We start from the raw sequence: 18,657 nt of genomic DNA, 5'->3' as shown, positions 1-18,657 counted from the left end.
CTGTCATTGTCATAGATCTTCTTGTCATTTTCATGATGGCAATGCTGAAAATGCTCAACTCAAGCCTAACGGGACTTCACTAACCAGTGGGTGACGTAATAGTGGCTAATTTCGTCTTTTATACTGTGCATAATCCTAACATGTTAAACTGAAAGGTTAAATTAATAAAACAACAAAATAAGCCAATATATTTCTGGCATGTTTGCATACTGATATTAACATCAAGCTTGGGAGGGGAACAGTTCGGGGGATGCTAGCATGTTTACAATGGGCAACACAAAGTACAGCTAAGGCTTATGGGTAATTAGTGACCAGTAATGAGCCAATAAGCACCATGGAAGTTACTAATGATGTTTTCTCACTTGTTGTCCAGCTGCGTGCTGAGACACCATTGCTATCCTATATTCATTATCTGCCTGGACCCACATCCTTTATCTCACTGAAATTGTGGCAATGTTACGGCTAACTAACACTAATGTTTTGTGCATAAACAAACCAAGGTGGGAAAAACAAATGTAGGTGTACACTCTGCGTACATACTGTTTGTTTTCCAGTCAGTTTAATATCCAATTAATGTTTTAAATGAAACATGAGGGGAATCACCAAAGCAATTACAGGTAATCATAAAGGAAATCTGAATATAGTCCACCCAAAGATTGTTGCTGAGACCTTTACTTCAAAACCACAAATGTCAAACTCGTGAAAGTTGGAGAGGAAACGTGAGGGGATTTCTAAAGTCAGTAGATGTCAATTTCTGGGGACAACGACTGCATGTCTAATCTAGCATCTGAGGGGCCATTCATAAGGGTAGGTTTCACCTGAGCTCAGCTCCAAGTTTCACAACAAACGGTCTGCTTTAAAATAAATAAAGAAACTTCTCATTGTAATTAGATGATAAAAGAAAAGAATTGAATGCACTTTATGACAAACTGTGCAAACTCCCCAGATGCACTGTAGGTGCTGTCAGCATGGCTAAAAAATGTAAATATTAAACATAAATAAAAACATAAATTAATAAATTAAGTGTTTCGTAATTGGTCGACCCAGTAAACGGTCAAACCACACAAGAATATTTTGTGGTTCTCCAGTTTTTCTAGCATCAAAGTCACATGAGGTTTGCACACAGTGCTTCCCATGTATTCGTTCTCAAAATATCCATGACAAATCTCTTTCTCAACCTAAAAAGGGTGAAACAAAGTCATGTGACACACAAACTTAACAGGTGACCAAAGATGGCAAAGAACATGACATCTTCTCATTTGGGCTATGAAACTTCTGCTTTTATTTCTAGCTCCCTCTGCAGGTTATTTACTACAGGTGTTTCTACTTCGCCACCCACACCTGGTTTTTAGACCCTGATGAAAACACATTGGTCTCTTTCTTTATTTTGTTTGAAAAATATATTTAAAACGTTATTTTACATGAAGACAGAGTGCTTTAGTTGTTCCCTATGGTTATATCTGCATAACAATAATTAGTACAGAAATGTGAGAATGTGTTAAGCCACCCCTCATTTCTTTAGATTTTACTAGGCAAATGAGAAAAAGGTGCAATGATTGGATGCAGTTTTGTTCAGTTCATTTTCAGTCCAGTTCATGTATAACTGGCTAACCAACTACTTCAACCTCCCCACTTCCCTTCCTTAAGAATGGCTTTTTGACAGGCACCGTTCCACTGTGAACATTTCTAATGACGCGTCCAACTGAAGGGCCAGAAGCATCTCTCAGGTCCTGTGTCGTCTCTTCACTTTCCTGATGGAAAAACACTGTTTTATGTCTCTAAAACTGTTATCTTTGGCATTTTTCATAGAATCACCTAAAGAGGTGGGAACAACTGTGACAGTGCCTGAAGATACAATTCAAAACAATTGTATCTAAATTGACTTGTGTGTAGACAACACTGATTCATCCCTTGAGTCAGGTGCCTTTTATATGCTTGAATGAGTCATAGGTCTGTGTTAAGTGGCTTTAGAAAAAGATAAATAAATACTAAAATAAATAAATAAAATCCTTCCTATACAAATAGTCAGCTACAAAGACTGAACTGAAAATGAGTAAATGAGCAAGGAAATTTTTTTAAGCCTTCAGAATCTACTGCTCAAGTCAGCTTAAAGATTACAGGAAAGTCTGCCTCCTTGGAAGCAAAACAGAAAGAAATGAGATGTTGAAATGTTGTTCTTTAAACGTCTGCCTGCTTCACTAAAGAGCACCTGTCAGATCAGCCACGCAGCTCTTCCTTTCTTCTTTAATTATTAAAGGGTAATAGCTTTCATCTAAACATGTAAACAGTTGGTGCTGAAATTAATAAACAAGTATTATTTTATTTTATTTTTTCCCCTTGCCTGCCGCAGCTTTGCAGCATAGTTGGCAATGGAAAAAAAAAATCCTCTCATGTTATGGAAGAATCAACACCATTACATAATTAATCCCACCTAAAGTCACAAAAGCCGCCACATTAATTGTGTTTTGCAGCGAGCAAAGAACAACCCTGTGATCTAAACAAGTTGCTTATCCATTCGTCAAATAATCAAGCACTGCATTCCACAAAAGCTTATATCAGCCTAAGGGCTAAAGAAAAACCAAACGCCAGCAGAAGTCGGAGGGTGTGTGTGTGTGTGAGAGGTATAGTTGTTTGTCTCCGGGGATGTAAGCTCACTGCGGAGTCACATGCATATCTTGCGGGGGAAAGAAAGCTAAAATTAAAGCCACTTCAAAGTCTGGGGCTTTCCTCAATAATAATAGCATTATCCACTGTGGCCAGCTCTAAAAAGGTGCGACTTCATACATGCATGGACAACAGGTAGTCATTTCTTAACCGCAACCACCAAATGAGAAGCTTACATCACATCACCAACCTGCACAGAATATATGTCAAGTTAATGTTAGGTTAATATACCGAGCCAGATTTGGCCCAAAAGCTGGACTAAATAAAGAAATCTGTACTTCGGTCGAAACATGAAAGCAAACACAAAAATGACATTTGACGAGAATTCTTGCACGACAACAAGCTGCCTTAACGCAGTGTTAGTGTTAACGCATTTCGGAAAACTCCCCTCAGCTTCCTGTAATTCTTTTCTCCACTCAAGTTTAACACAAGGCAATATTCTTAGTCATAAAAACACACTGAAGTGATGCAGCTGAGGCTGGACTTGCAAAGACTATGCATTAACACAGAGGTTCACTACAGCAGTCAGACCCCCTGTGCTGCCTTCTAATGCAGACTGACCTCGATGAAGCTGTATACCTCTGACAGCTGCCCTGCCTGTGGATCTCTCTGGGGATTTGGCACTGGTGTGTTGATAGCGTTCACTCAGTTGCCTCTGAGTGTTTTAGCCTAAAATAGCTCAGCAGTTTAGAAGTGACCCCGCCAACTCCTGAGTTTTGTAACATGCAGACATCTCTTCACAGCCCAGTGGCCACACCAGCTTCACTAAGGGTTTGGCACGGTCTAAAGACTTCAGCATGACTATGCTTGTTATGCGCACAAAGTCACTGGAAGAGCTCCAGTCTAACACAGCGAACAGCTGCTCTCAGTCAATCTATGCACATCTTATATCAAACTCCCATCAGAGGGTTCAGGAAGAAAATGGCTGTGCTTACAGCTGAAATGGCACCTGTCTTTGGAGTGACGAGAGATTTCAGAGACTGCTGAGTCCCAGCCAGTCTATCGTCCTCACCTCCAGAAAAGAGAGCGCAATCATCTCTCGAGCATTCACATGCCTCAAAAAGGCTTAGGGTATACGAGACACAGCGGCAGGCTAAAACAGACTTGACGAATATCAGTGTCCACAAAACCGAAACCACCCAAGACTCAGCAAGTTAGAAAAGGCTGCAAAGACTTAATGTTTCTGCTATAAATAGGAGGCATGGAAACTGAACAATGGATTCAATCAACATGAAATAGGTCTTTTTTTTTTTCTTTTTTTTTTTATCCTTGTTTGACCTTTATTCCCTGTTTATAGAGAAAAGAGATGTATTAACAAAAGCTTCCACTCTTTGTCCTCCTCCTTAAAAAAAAAAAAAAAAAACAGAGTCAACAGGAAGTAGCAAGCCTCTAATAAACATACAAAGTAAAATACATGTCTGTGTCTTCATCTTATATCTAGATATTAGTTTGTAAGGAGTCAGTGGTTAGCCAAAACAACCAGTCACAAGCTTGAAGGGCACAACAACGAGCTTAAAAAGTAAAAACAATAAAAATGTTAAAAAAGCCATAAAGAGCCAAAGGGTAGTGTTCATATTATCCACCCATTTCATCCTCTGTTATTAAAAAGATATTGATTTTTGCAGCTCTAACAGCCTCCAACAGCAATTGTGTTATTGGTCTCAAAGTACCCATATCAGATTGTAATAAAACCACTGAGCTAGCACTGTGAAGGTTCTCTCGTATTCTACTTCAGTGAATACTGAGATAAAGCACCTTGTCTGCAGCAATGTAATTACAATGCTGGATTACACATAGTAATATAAAGGGGGGGAAGCACACAGTGTAATAATGGAGAAAAGACGAGTTGGAGCCACCCGAGACCGGTCCTATCCAGCTCCAGTAGTCTTAGGGTGTGGTTCTCCTTCTCAAAATTGCATCAAGGGCTGCTCAGGTTGCAGAAAAACAGCAATTGTGAAGCTGTGACCCGGTGCACTTAGAATAACCACTTATTCTCCTGAGACTTAGAAAGGCGCGGGAATAAAATATCCCCTGGACTCCCAGACCCAAAACAAAGCCCTAAAAAAAAAAAAAAAAAAAAAAAAAAAGATAGATCTCACACTCTGCCAAATACAAGTCAGCCATTTATTCAGTTCTTGGGAAACAACGTAATGTGATTAAGTTTGTGTGGCTGGCAACACAACTTGGGAAACCTTTGCCAGACTGAGAAAATGAATGAAATTTGAACTTGTGTTTGCTTGGGAAAGGATGATGAAGGCAAAGATTGATCGAAGAGGAACAGAAAGGATGCCAAACCAGATCATATTTAGTCTGGTTTAGATGCTCCCAATAAACTACAATCTGCAGACAACTTAATGAGCTTTAATGTAACAGGACAGCAGGCCTAACAATGCACATTCCAACGTCTACAGCCAAATCACATAATGATAATTAAATGCAAATTAGCAGGATAGAGCCGAGCAACAGCCAAGCAAGCAAACGCCATGGTTCCAGATAATAAACAAGACAAAAATAACAGTGTTTAGGTTCAGATACATTTTTCAGGATTAATATGTTTATGGAAAAAGCAGCATGCTTGTTTATCTGCAAGGGGAAGGTAAAAACAAACATGAAGAGCTACAAACCCCTGATAAATTATTACCAAAAAAAAAACCATAATGCAGAAAAATGGGTTTGGGATAATGCAGAGAGGATATAATACTCAGTCCAGCTTCTCTTTTTATTGCTTATTGCACTCTCAGCATAACATGTAGCAGAATGTTAGGGGTGCAACGATACACAAAATTCACGGTTCTGTTTGATACTTTGGTGTCACTGTTCGATATTTTTTCGATACAAAAAAAAATGTTCATGCCCGTTTAATTTGTCATTTATTAAAATTATAAATATATATTTTAACTCAAATGTACAGTTTTTAAATTTAATGTTGCTGAAACAACAAAGTAATAAAAAAAATAAATCTGATTGAGAAATCACTCATCTTTGGAAAAGAGAGTTTATTACAGAGAAATGGCTCTTTCCAAAATAAAAGCTATACATTACGCTTCTTCTGGGCTATATTCTCAGCAGCATATTAAACATATATAAGGAGAATCATGTGCTAACACCTGTCTAAATGACTCATGTAAAGTTTGTAGCATGTGTGCTTGTTGTTTTTGTCTGCTTCCACTTGTCTTTGCACTAGGATGGTGTCAGAGTAAATGTGCAGTCATATTCGTTGTGTTCCCACTAGTGCTGTCAGCATTAATCTCGTTGAAATGACGTTAACGCCACAACTCCGCGAATCTCCGTTAACGACCTACCAGGGATCGCCCGGTGAGTGGGGCTGGACAGCCAACACTTAACGAGCAAACTGCGCTAACGCACTAGTTCCCACCAATGTAATTGAGCATTGCGTGGCACATCCAACATACTGTTTTACTTTTGTCCATGACAGGCTTACCTTCAGGGTCACATGAAAACCAAAATAGTTCCAAACGCCAGATCTGAATTGGGGGGGGGTGTCAATTTGCCATGTTGCAACTAGAGCTTAACTTCTGTCTCGCTAGCTTGCCCTGCGCTCAGTGAATCTGCGTTCGACTACTCCGCCTAGGCTGCACTGTCGAACGCAGATCCACTGTGCGCTCATCACAGACAGCATCGTCAGAAGAAAAGTTGATAAAATAAATTAAAAATTTTGTATTGTTCGATACATATGCCTACCGAACCGAAAGCACTGTATCAAACGGTTCAATATCGATATGAGTATTGTTGCACCCCTACAGAATGTGGTTTTGGATTGGATAACTGGACAATTCACCTAAATCCATCAATGAGCTTGTTTCTTTTTGAGGCAAAGATGTGAGATTTTTGTCATTTTATCTACCTTGTTTAGGTGTCTGCCTCCATTAAATCAACTCTACAAAATATTTACATGTGAGGTGCAGTGGCTGAAAAGCTCCACTACCCTACTTGGCTTATTAGATTGGGACTGTGCAATTATCGTTTTTGTTATGACTATTATTTTAATTACAAATTGTCCCTTTTTTACTAATGACCTGAGGTTGTGCAAGGGATCGCCAACCGGTCTCTAGGCCCGTGTGACTGATGCCCAACACAAGAAAATCAAGATAAAATAATTACAGTGCCACATCCTTTTCTTTTATCGTTGCTGCAGTCTGAAAATCCATATTCACATTGGCATCCATTTGTGGCTGTTCAGTTCGCTAAGCTATTTATTTATTCAGGTTTTTCAGTTGAACTGCCCTCCATACAGTGGAAAGTCATTTAACTGAGAAGATAACTTGTTTATGTATAATAAATACGCAGTTTCTCCAGGATCTGCAAATAATTGCGTTAAATGATCTCAAGCTTGTTACTGACCAAATTAGTTATGATCATGACTTTATAGAAAATTCATTATAAACATTTGGTATACTCTCCTGAATCATCAGGCGTAGCACTGATGGTGGTGGGTTAGAGAACTTCAGCACATAACCTGACAACTCTAGTTAACCTAAGACCCAAACTCTTTATGGGATGCATTTTTTATTCCTCTTTGCCATTTGGGCTTTATAGTGTTTGATAGAACACTATAAAGTCACAATTGAGTAATGATGTGCAAAACTCTATTTACAAAAACAAAATAAGAAACAACAATTGTGCGCCTTTGAGCAATATGGCTCATTTGAAAGCAATTTGCAAGAGCAAAATTTAGTATTGTGGTCTAGACAACCCAAAATGTGATGTCCCCATATTTGGACGCCAGGTCCTAGGAGATTAAAACAGTGTGTTCATATTAACTAATTTGCCAAAGTGTGAAGTTAGACATTAAAGATCATCCTTCTGATTCACTAATATCTACATATCACAATATCAGCATCAGAGCAGATATCCAGTGTCTGCCATGCTCTGATAAAAACGTTCAGCTCACCCCCCCCCCCCCCCCACTTTTCCTTCCTCCACTTCTGCATGACCAAGCAATTCACAAAAGGAATGTGGAGACGCTCAGCTCAAATATTTATCCTTCAGCATTTTACCCCCCTTTCCTCTAAAGCACAACACGCTGCTGTTGTCAAACCAGCTCGCAATAAGTCTGTTCGACATATTTCACTGAAGCAAAGGAAAACAAATAAAAGCTGAGACCGATGACACTGATAAGTGTTCAAGCATTGCAGAGCTTTATGGGACAAAAGGACATTGAAGGACTCTGGAATTTAATTTTTTTTTTCTTCCTCAAAGATCAAATAAGTTCAGATTGACCAAGACAAACATTTCACATTCCTCCATCTAGCCCTCAGGTTTTGAACAGTTATAAGGAAAAAAAAGCATCACTGTGGTTTATATCACTTAAACTTAATTAATGGAAAGGATAATCGGTTTAGCCAGTGTATTGGCCTTACATCAAAATAAAAATATCTCCTCAAATAACCTGCAGTGCACAGAGATTATACTGGTGAGTCAGCAGAAGAGACATCCTTCCTCCATCCAAGGTCCAGCCAGAGGACATGTGTCCTTACATTCATTAGACAAAATAAACGGTCCTGGTTTCCAAGCTGGGGATTTCAAATGGTGCAAATAATCATGAGTTATTAATTCACTTGAAATTACACCTATTTATTTATGAATCCAATTAGATGATAGACTAAGATGGGGTTTATTTCTCTTTTTTCTTGCATAAATTAGCTTATTTTCTGCAACATAATCTGTGGAAACCAGAAACAAAACCAGCCAAAATGGATTTTTCCTCATTAGTTTGTTGCAACGCTTTACTGACAGTGAATTTAAAAGGGATGTTGCCCATTTCCGCCTCCTTATTTTTATTCTTAGACTTTGCTAGAGTAGCTTTGCATTAGTCACAATCCACAATAATCCACTGTTCATCCACTGTCTGAAACAAGCTATTTTAGCTTTCTTCTGATTGGCTGCCCCTCACAAACTTGAGGTTTAAACAGCAGATGGATGTGGTTTCTTTGCTTGGAGCCAGAGCCTTGTACTTGAGATGACCTTATAAGGAATATCCACTCTCTGTGACATCATAAAGAGCCAAAAGTAGACAAAAGTCTAACTTTTGTCTACTTTGTCTACTTTTTTTTTTTTAAACTAGACATAAAGCACAAAGTTTTTAATATTTAATACATGCATGCACTATTGTAACACTCTGCATGTATGACAGAAAATAAGGAAGAGCATAGTAATAGGTACAGGTCCACTTTAAAAGCAAGTTAAGTTTGTATTTAACCTCAGATATGAGCATCACTGTTTCCTTTGTTTTTTCCACAAATAAAAACAAAACAAAACTATGTTACTCGTAACCGAGCCCTCCTGTGTCTTTGTTTCCCCAGATAAAATCAGATTCAGACCTCTTTTGCATCACGTGCTCTGCCGCAGCAGGAAACTCACAAGTGGCACTAACAACATAAATGATGGCTTCGTTCCAGTAATTAGTCTAAGGCAACATATCCTCACGTCTAATGACAAAGCGCCAGTCAACATTTCTCCTCTGGTCATGTGCAACCACCGCATGAGAGCCATTTACAGAAACGGTAGATGTTTCTTACAGGCTACAGCATCAAATGATACGCGTTAATGCTTTTCTATGCTGCTTCCTCAAACCTCAGAATTATCTCACGGTATAGGAATACAAATGAAAGAATGACCAGATCGTGTCTTATTTGGCAGAAATATGCCATTTTTCTGTCATTTCTCATAATCTGATAAGCCTAGATGTCTGTTATTCTTAAGTAAATTAAATCCCAGTTAACAAAACTGATTACAGAAATTATTTTATTACCTGCTGATTTCCTTTTGGCTCTAGCCAGAACTTGACTGCAGGGGCGGGGTATCTGTTGCCTCAAATCAATGTAAAACTTTTAGAGCAGTTTGTCTTTTTTAAAACAACAACGATATACATTTTCTTGAACAGACTTGCTTAACAAGCTAAATTAAACAAAACTGTTCCTTTGAACATTGGCACAGGCCAAATTTCAAAAGTGGGACATGGCCATTTGCCACCATGTTGTGTAATAACTTCAGGAAATCATTCAGTAATTTCTTGCTGTGGTGTCTAAAGAGAATACCCAAGAAACTGCTGATCGGCTGAGATTTTCCCCACACACCCATCTTTAGAGTTTACAGAGACTTGTCAGAAGAGGAACTATCCAGTAAGTGGAAGTTCTCTGAGCAAAAATGCTTAGTAGAGCTTCTGAAATCAACAAACTCAAACACCCGTTACAACCAAGGGATGCAGAAGAGCATATCTGAATGCACAACATGCCAAACCTTGGCAGTACCCACTCAATGCCTCTCCTGTCAGCTAAGAACAGGAAACTGAGGCTACAATTCACAGTTCACACAGACTCACTAAGGCTGGATAACTCTTATCATACTGTACTTTGTTATTCTCTCTGCAGAGGATGTGCAGATTTAAGTGCAACTATTGCAGTGTGTACTTGTACTTTAGATGGAGGAACTGTACAGAGAGATAGCCAGAGGCAGGAATGATTTCCTGTGGTGTTCAATGCTGCATTTTGGTAATCTCAGGCTCTCAGTGGACGTGCTCCTATGACTGGCCAGGAGGTATCGTCTAGCATTTGCCCACATCTTGGCTAACATCTGCCTCTCTGACATCACTTTTAGAGACTCCAGCTCCATCCCCACACATTACTGGCCTTCGGGATCAGTTTATTGAGTCTGTTGGCCTCTGTGACCTTCGACCTGTGGCCCTAGGATGCAGGGGCATGGAGGATGGCACTGGCCACAACAGACTCGTACTGTAGAAAAGCAAAGTTTCACTGATCTTGCATATTGCCTTGATCTCATTCAGATGGTGGAATCCGAATTTATTTCAAGCATCCATCCTGGCTAGTATCAAGGTTTCAGGCTTCTAGTGTAATAGTGTGGGGGGGATACTTTTATTGGCCACCTTTGCGTCACTTAGCACTAACTGAGCCTGTTTAGACACCACAGCCTTCTTGAGTATTGTTGCCGACCACAGATTATTCATCTTCTGATGTCTGCTTCCAGCATGACAACACACAAGGTCACAAAGCTCAAATCACCCCAACTGGTTTCCTGAACATGACAATAAGTTCACTGTACTCAAATGGGCTCCACGGTGACCAGATCTCAGTCAAACAGAGCACCTTCGGAATGTGGTGGAACAGGATATTCATATTGTCATGTCTGCAGCACTTGTGTAATGCTATCAAGTCAACATGGACCAAAATCTCTGAGGAAAGTTTCCAGTACCTCGTTGAATCTATGCCATGAAGCATTAAGGTGATTCTGAAGGGGCACACCCAGTATTAGCAAGGTGTACCTAATCAAATGTCTACAGAGTGTGTATTGAGAATGTGTCTTATCCTATGTGCGTTCACGGTCATGTTCCCAAAGCTCCACGCCACGTGGGGGCAAAAAGAAAAAAAACAAAACAATCAAATTTAATATTAAACTTTTGTCCCCTCCTAAACATTAAGTCTTGATGTTTCTTTTGAATCTTTATCTATAAATTTATATGCATACGTAACAGAATGATAAAACTGATTGACCATGCTTTCGTCATCAGGAATCTCAGCTTCGGAGTGACCTTCCTGAGAAGATAAAGCAAAGCAAAATCTACAACTTGCTCCAAACCACTTCTAAAAACAATGTTTGTTTGTTTTTTTTTTTAAAACCTGCTGTTATCTCCTCTCTCCATCTATTTTTAGATCCATCTCCCTCTTACTGTCCTTACATCATCTATTATCTTTTTTTTAACTGACTATGTGTTTTTCTTTTTACTCTAACTGACAATTTGTCTTTATTACAGGATGTTCTCCTCCACCCTAACTAAAAACCATTATTCTAAGAGGCAGAACAGAGACACTTAGTGTTCAGTGTTACAAAAGAATGAATAAGCCAGCAGATGGGCAGACAGAGAGACCCCTGGAGATCAGAGGAGAGCAAAACAACATGTGTGCATATATTAAACATCATTTAAAAAAAACAACAACTCTGGCTTCTTCAGTGGTATTTTAAATTCACACAGCAGTCATTTTACAGCTGTAATCATGTTTGAAAGAAAGAAAGAAACATAGCCTGTGCACCGTTGTATTCTGTAACTTTATAACTTTTGGGTGTATGATTAACACAACAAATAACCAAAATAGGATGAAACAGCTTGTTACAGCTCTTAACCAGTGCTGGTATGCCTCGTTTAATAACTGATTAATGTATTAACAGGAAGATAACCAGACTGACGACATCTGGATTAACTATTCCCCCTTATGACCTGAGAGACAATAATGCTCCTGTTGATCCAGTGAATGAATGAATGAATGAGTAAGACCGACCACACGTCCACTCCCTTCACTGCTGTGTTTAAAGCCGTCTGTCCTTCCTGATGACACAACGTGAAACAACATCCTAGCTCTTAAAACAAAATCACCAGCGTGGCTTTGGTCAGGAGGTGAAAAGCACTAGTCTATGGGATGAGGAACTCCCACGACATCAACAAAAACTCTCAGTCCGACCACATTTCTACCACTTTCCCCCCCTTCCTCTTTGTTTTTTCACATTACCTGGTCAACAAGCTGGGAAACAAAGCTAAGTCATCCACCGGCGGAGGTAACGGACACTTGCATGCATGTGTGGCAGTCGACCGGCTGTCAGCTCCGCTTCTTCACTACACAGCAGAACAAGACGTCGGTCGAAACCTGTTAACGGACTTCAAAATTGCGCCGCTCTGAGCGAAAAAAAAAAGATGCTTTTTCATAAAGCTAAAGTCGTGTGAAGCGCTCACTCACACACAGATTACAGCTTAATTACTTACCGGTGCCTGGTACTCGACCCCAAACTCTACGTGTGCTCGAGCCGGTGTTAACACTACCCGAAATAAAAGCATTTCAACTTCCGGCTAGACTTTCAACTTAAAACAATTTCACATCAAATTCGTGCATTTGCCACGGTCACGTTAGATGCATGGCATCTTGAAGCCTAAAGCAAAAAAAAATCATCAAAAACGTGACACTGCAGTGAGACAAAGGTCTTGATTCTTTTTATACGGCATCGTGCACCTTTATTTTGAAGTTACACCAATCTAATTCCGGTTTAATCTAAGTAACTTTTGGCAGCTGTCGCCGTTTTCTTCAAATAGAAGTTGCTGCGCCTGCGTGAACGATAAATCACATTTCAGACCTGTGACGGCGTCGTTCCGTTATGATGCTTATGACGTTAATATAAATAAATGTATGTAGGAAAATAAACATTAAAAAACAATAAAAGGTTTTCTGTTTCTTATATTTCTATTTCACATTTTACGCAGATCAAAGCGCGATATGAAATTAAATTAAAATAATAACGATAATTTATTTATCTTGACTTAGGAAATTTCCAGAAAACGCTTAGTTTAACCACCAGGAAGGACAGGCAACCTTTATTAGGATCACTAAAAATCATTTAAGGCTCATAATTTCATAGTTATTCTGTAACAATGTGAATTTAGTCATTTTGCCCTTAGTGTTAGTTTTCAACGACTTCACGTTTGTCAGATAATTCCCTTTTCTGTTCCCATTCTGTTCCTTTAGTCTCCGTACTTGTCTTTTTGTCCTTTCTTGTCTCCCCGTTAAGTTGACTCTCTCTTCCTGTTTTATAATAGTAAGTGTTGTTCTCTTCTGTGTCTTCTGTGTCTGTATGGAGTTTCTCTTCCTGTCTCATTATGTTAGCTGTCTGCAGCAGCTGTGTTCCCACCTGTTACCTTTCCCCTCGTTATCTTGTGTGTGTGTGTGTGTGTGTGTATTGAGTACTGAGTCACCCCTTATCCTTTGCTGTGTTGTCCCACATTGCTGTGTGCTACCTCGCTGCAAGCTTTGAGTTTGAGTATTTGAATTCCTGGTTCAATTTCAGTAGATCTTTCAGCAGATCTTTCCTGGATGTTGTTTATTTTTTGGAGTTACAGCATTAAAAGCTGATTTTGACCCTTTTTCCTGAGTCCTGCATTTGGGTTCAGCTTTGACTGGTTACACAGCTGTTATGACACTTTAGTAATGCTGTTCTCGAGGCTCTGGGGAGAGCAGTCCATGACTGGTAGCTTTCTGCTGTGTGTTTTTTTTTTTATATAAGGGTGAACTTGTATTGCATGGCCACCATGTTTGGGCTCATTCTCATGCTGAAAAATTAAGCTGCTGCCAGTTAAACTATTTCCAAATGGTATTGGTATTTTCTGCATTCATAATTCCATCAGTTTTGACAAAATTCTCCTACACCGCTTGCTAAAATGCAACCCAAACCATGACAAAACCTCCACCGTGTTTTACAGATGCTGTTCATCTGCTGCAGATAGTTTTAATTTTATATCTCCTCACAAGAGCATGGTAAGTTTTCAGCTTATATTTCTTCAGACATCAGTTTCTTTGTGCAAATATATGATTTTATGTCTGTCAAGCTGAGTTACCTTCAACAAATCTCTCATATCACATGTCGTTTATAAAGAAATATATCTGAACAACACTGCAGTGGGTTCATATTTTGCATTACTCATTGCTGGCAGCAGAAGTGGACTGCCTTGTCTTTCCTTTGTATACCAGCAGAACCTCAGGGGCTACCTCAGCCCACCTGAGCCACTTGTATGCCCTTGCATACTAATTATTAGTCACATTGTTTGATGACAGTGTAATTTCTGCAATTTTATTGAAATATGCACATATATGTGTACATGCAGGTCTACTTTAAATATATGTCTAGCTTTACCCAATATCTAAGAATTGTATAATAATCTAAATGTCTCCATATGCATGTGAATAAAGTAGTAAGTAAGAAAGAATATATTATGAAGGCTGTATAAGCTGTATGCCCTTTATCTAAAGGTCTTCCTTCTTCTTTCACACATATTAACCCTGTTGCATTACGGTCTGCTGCAGCTTTATGAATATCTTATCTCGCTTAATCACATTGTTATCTGTTCCCGTGTCACTCACTGTTGCTGTATTACTTATCCACAGCAGTCCTGCAAAAGCATTAAAGAAAGAATCTTTATATTAATTTTAAGTGTAGGGTAATATGAGTAATTAAATCCTACCTTTTTTTTTTTTTTTACAGTGCTTTTTAATCAGAAGAAATCACAATGATACAAGCGAATGGTGTTATTTCATTTTATGGTCTGTATCTTCTCAGTTGATCAAATAATTGGATAATCAGACCCATCAAATTCATGGGCATCTGAAAATCAGTGTATAAAGTCTATGGCCACATCACATAGAGTAAGTGTGACCCCTGCTGACAGCTTACTGCTAATGAACTCTGAAGTTACACCTGTTGTGTTTAAGCATTATAATATATGTAGTGAATGAATACCCACTTCATTGAGACAAAAAGACAAAAATAAGACAAAATAAATAAATAAGGGGGGGGGGGGGTTCAAACAAAAAAATCCAAAATGTAGTTTTTATTACACAGTTAAGTTCAATAAAGACATGAAAACAAGTGAAATGAAATAAAAGAGCTCAATGAATTAAAATCCGGCACTGACAAAAAGACAGGAGGTTGAGCTGGGGGAGCAGATGATGTTAAGATTCTCACTGTGAGAGACCAGAACGGACAAGATTGGGAATGACTATATCAGAGGGACAGCTCACATTTGGAGATAAAGTTGGAGATGCAAGGTTGAGATGGTTTGGATGTGTGCAGAGCAGGGACAGTGGCTATATTAGACGGAAGATGTTAGATGTTGGAGCTGTCAGGCAAGAGATAAACAGGAAGACCTCAGAAAACGTTCATGGATGTAATGAAGAAGGACCTGTAGAGGGTTGGTGTGACAGAGGAGGATGTTAGGGTGAGAGGCAGATGGTACCCTGTGGCGACCTGTAAAAGAAGCAGAAAGAGGAAGAATGAATAAAAAGATAAATATGATAGAATGAAAATCAGCATCAATAAAAATCTAAACAAAATCTTCTTGCTTAATACAAAACAAACATCACATCATTAGGGGTCTTTCATTGCTGATCATCATCTCTCTTCTTAATCTAGCTTCAGCAACTCTTTCCCACGTCTTCATGGCTCATCAGCTTTATCCCTCTGTAGTTACTACAGCTCTGCACCGGTGCTCTTGAAATCAGAACCAGAACAACTTTTCCTCTATTCCTGATTGAGGTTTGTGTTAAATAGTGTGGTTAAAAAGTGCACTGCCCTCTCTCCCAGACATCTCCACACCTCCACAGATATCTCACCTGGACCAGATGCCTTTCCACGCTTCATCCTCTTCATAGCTGCCCCACTTCTGCTGCATCCTTCTTCTGCTGCACTGCTGCATCCTCGATGCATGAAGGAGCGTTTCCGCAGGTCCTTCCTCCCTGCAGCTGTCAGACTGTACAATCAGAACTGCTCCCAACAAACATAGATGTTTACATCAATGCTGTAACTGCAATAAGTTAGTTAATTAACCAATTCGCACTACAACCTGGTTTGCCTCTTACCTGTAATTATTTTTATTTTATTTAATAACTGTACACTACTCTCTGTTTATAGTAACCATTGTCCTTAATGTAAATATGTAAGAAAAATTGTGTATGTTTCTGTTCCGTGTCCTGTGTACTGTTTGTTTGTATATTTGTCTTTTTGGCTGCTGTTACAACCAATTTTCCCCTTGTGGGACAATTAAAGGATTATTCTATTCTATTCTATTCCTCTGTACTAATCCTCTGCACTCCCTGATTCACTGTTACTATCTCACAGCACACAAAACGTGAAACACATACATACAGAACATAACAAATACAAAATAGTTCAATAAGGTCAAGATGCACAAAAATGGAGACAGTTAAGTAGTTTTGCAAATCTTCACTCATTTCGAATTTGATGCCTGCAACACGTTCCAAAAAAGCTGAGACAGGTGCAGCAAAAGACTGGGAAAGTTGAGGAATGATCAAAAAACACCTGTTCTGAACATTCCACAGGTGAACAGGTTAACTGGAAACAGATGTTTGTCATCACTGGGTATAAAAGGAGCATCCCTACAAGGCATCATTTTGTAAAGGATATTACCATGTGGGCTCAGGTATACTTCAGAAAAACTATTGTTAGTTAACACAATTTGTCCCTACATCTACAAGTGCAAGTTAAAACTCTACCATGCAAAACGAAAGCCATATATCAACTCCAGATACGGCCCAGAAATGCCACCGGCTTCTCTGGGTCTGAGCTCATCTCAGATTGACTGACGCCAAGTGGAAAAGTGTGCTGTGGTCTGATGAGTCCACTTTTTCAAATTGCTTTTGGAAATCATGAACTTTGTGTCTTCTAGGCCAAAAAGGAAAAGGATCATGCGGATTGTTGTCAGCACAAAGTTCAAAAGCCAGAATCTGTGATGGTATGGGGGTGTGTTAGTGCCCATGACATTGGTAACCTGCACATCTGTGAAGGCACCATTAATGCTGAGAAGTACATAGAGGTTTTGGAGCAACCTATGCTGCCATCCAAGTGACATCTTTTTCGGGGACATCCCTGCTTAAGCCACATTCTGCATGTGTCACAACAGCGTGACTTTGTAGTAAAAGAGCGCGCATTGTGAAGCACAAAATACCACAACGGAGATCCCAGAGTGTTGAGCAAATGAAGTTTCTGGTACACCTGTAAAATGATGTATACCAGATCTTAGGTAAACCTACAATCTCAGTAGGTTTACCTACTGAGATTTGGGTACTGGTCGTCCCAGTACCCAAATCCTCCACCATCTCCTCATTGAACGACTGGTGACCTGTAGCCTTGACCCCCATCGTGAGCAAATGCTTCGAGAAGCTGGTCAGGGACTTTGTTTGCTCTTCACTACCCGACTCACTGGACCCTCTACAATTTGCATACCGCCACAACAGGTCCACTGATGATGCCATAGCCCTGACACTACACACTGCCCTGTCACACCTGGAGAAGAGAGACACGTATGTGAGAATGCTGTTTGTAGATTACAGCTCAGCATTCAACACCATCGTTCCCTCGAAGCTGGACAGGAAACTGCAGGATCTAGGATTGAGCAGCTCCCTCTGCAGCTGGATCCTTAGCGTCCTGTCTGACAGACGCCAAGTGGTCAGACTAGGCAGCATCACCTCATCCCCCGTCATAATGAACACTGGTGCACCACAGGGGTGTGTACTGAGCCCTCTCCTGTACTCACTCTACACCTACGACTGCACGGCCACTAGCAACTCCAACATCATTGTGAAGTTTGCAGACGACACTACAGTGGTGGGTCTTATCACCAACGGTGATGAGACGGCCTACAGGGAGGAGGTCAGCGCCCTAACTCACTGGTGTCAAGACAACCATCTCACCCTCAACGTCGCAAAGACAAAGGAGTTGATAGTGGATTTCCGGAGGTGCAGAGAAGTACACACCCCCATCACCATCAACGGCGCTGCTGTGGAGAGAGTGAGCTGCTTCCGGTTCCTTGGTGTACATCTGGCTGAGGATCTTACGTGGTCGGTACACATAAACAAAACAGTGAAGAAGGCACAACAGCGCCTCTTCTTTCTCAGGAGACTGAAAAGATTTGGCATGAGCCCCCGCATCCTCAGGACCTTCTATCGCTGTGCCATTGAGAGCATCCTCACTGGATGCATCACCACCTGGTATGGCAACAGCACCGCTTACAACCGCAAAGCTCTCCAGAGAGTAGTGCGATGTTCTGAACGGATAATTGGAGGTGAGCTTCCCTCCCTCCAAGACATCTACAGGAAGCGGTGCCTGAGGAAAGTGGGGAGGATCATCAAGGACTCCAGTCACCCCAGCCATAAACTGTTCAGACTACTTTTATCAGGAAGGAGGTTCTGCAGCATCCGGTCCCGTACCAGCAGACTGAGAGACAGCTTTTCCCACCAGGCCATCAGACTGCTGAACACTTCATAGACACCTCACCTTCACTACTGGAACTTCAACATTATGCACTCCACACTGTATATAAATGCCACTGTTTTGCACATGTACAACTACCAACCTCTGTATATTTTATATATTTTATTTCATTGTTTACTCTGTTTAATTTGTAAA

General features: G+C 40.0%; 1 protein-coding gene across 6 annotated transcripts in view; it reads right to left on the bottom strand.

Moving 5' to 3' along the window:
• slc4a2b (solute carrier family 4 member 2b) overlaps positions 1-12,443 on the bottom strand; it is a 47,301-nt gene extending 34,858 nt beyond the window's left edge. For 2 of the 6 annotated variants that reach the window (XM_085172584.1, XM_085172585.1), the window contains exon 1: positions 12,204-12,443. The gene's annotated coding sequence lies outside the window, so the exon portion shown is untranslated. The remainder of the gene's footprint in view (positions 1-12,203) is intronic. The other 4 variants (XM_085172586.1, XM_085172587.1, XM_085172588.1 and 1 more) reach the window with 2 other exon arrangements.
• Between the last annotated feature and the right edge of the window lie 6,214 nt (positions 12,444-18,657).

The sequence above is a fragment of the Neolamprologus multifasciatus genome, chromosome 9 (genome assembly GCF_963576455.1).
Source record: "Neolamprologus multifasciatus chromosome 9, fNeoMul1.2, whole genome shotgun sequence".
Taxonomy (NCBI): Eukaryota; Metazoa; Chordata; class Actinopteri; order Cichliformes; family Cichlidae; genus Neolamprologus; species Neolamprologus multifasciatus.
Note: the sequence above shows the minus strand (reverse complement) of the source record. Positions and strands in the feature narration are given on the sequence as shown.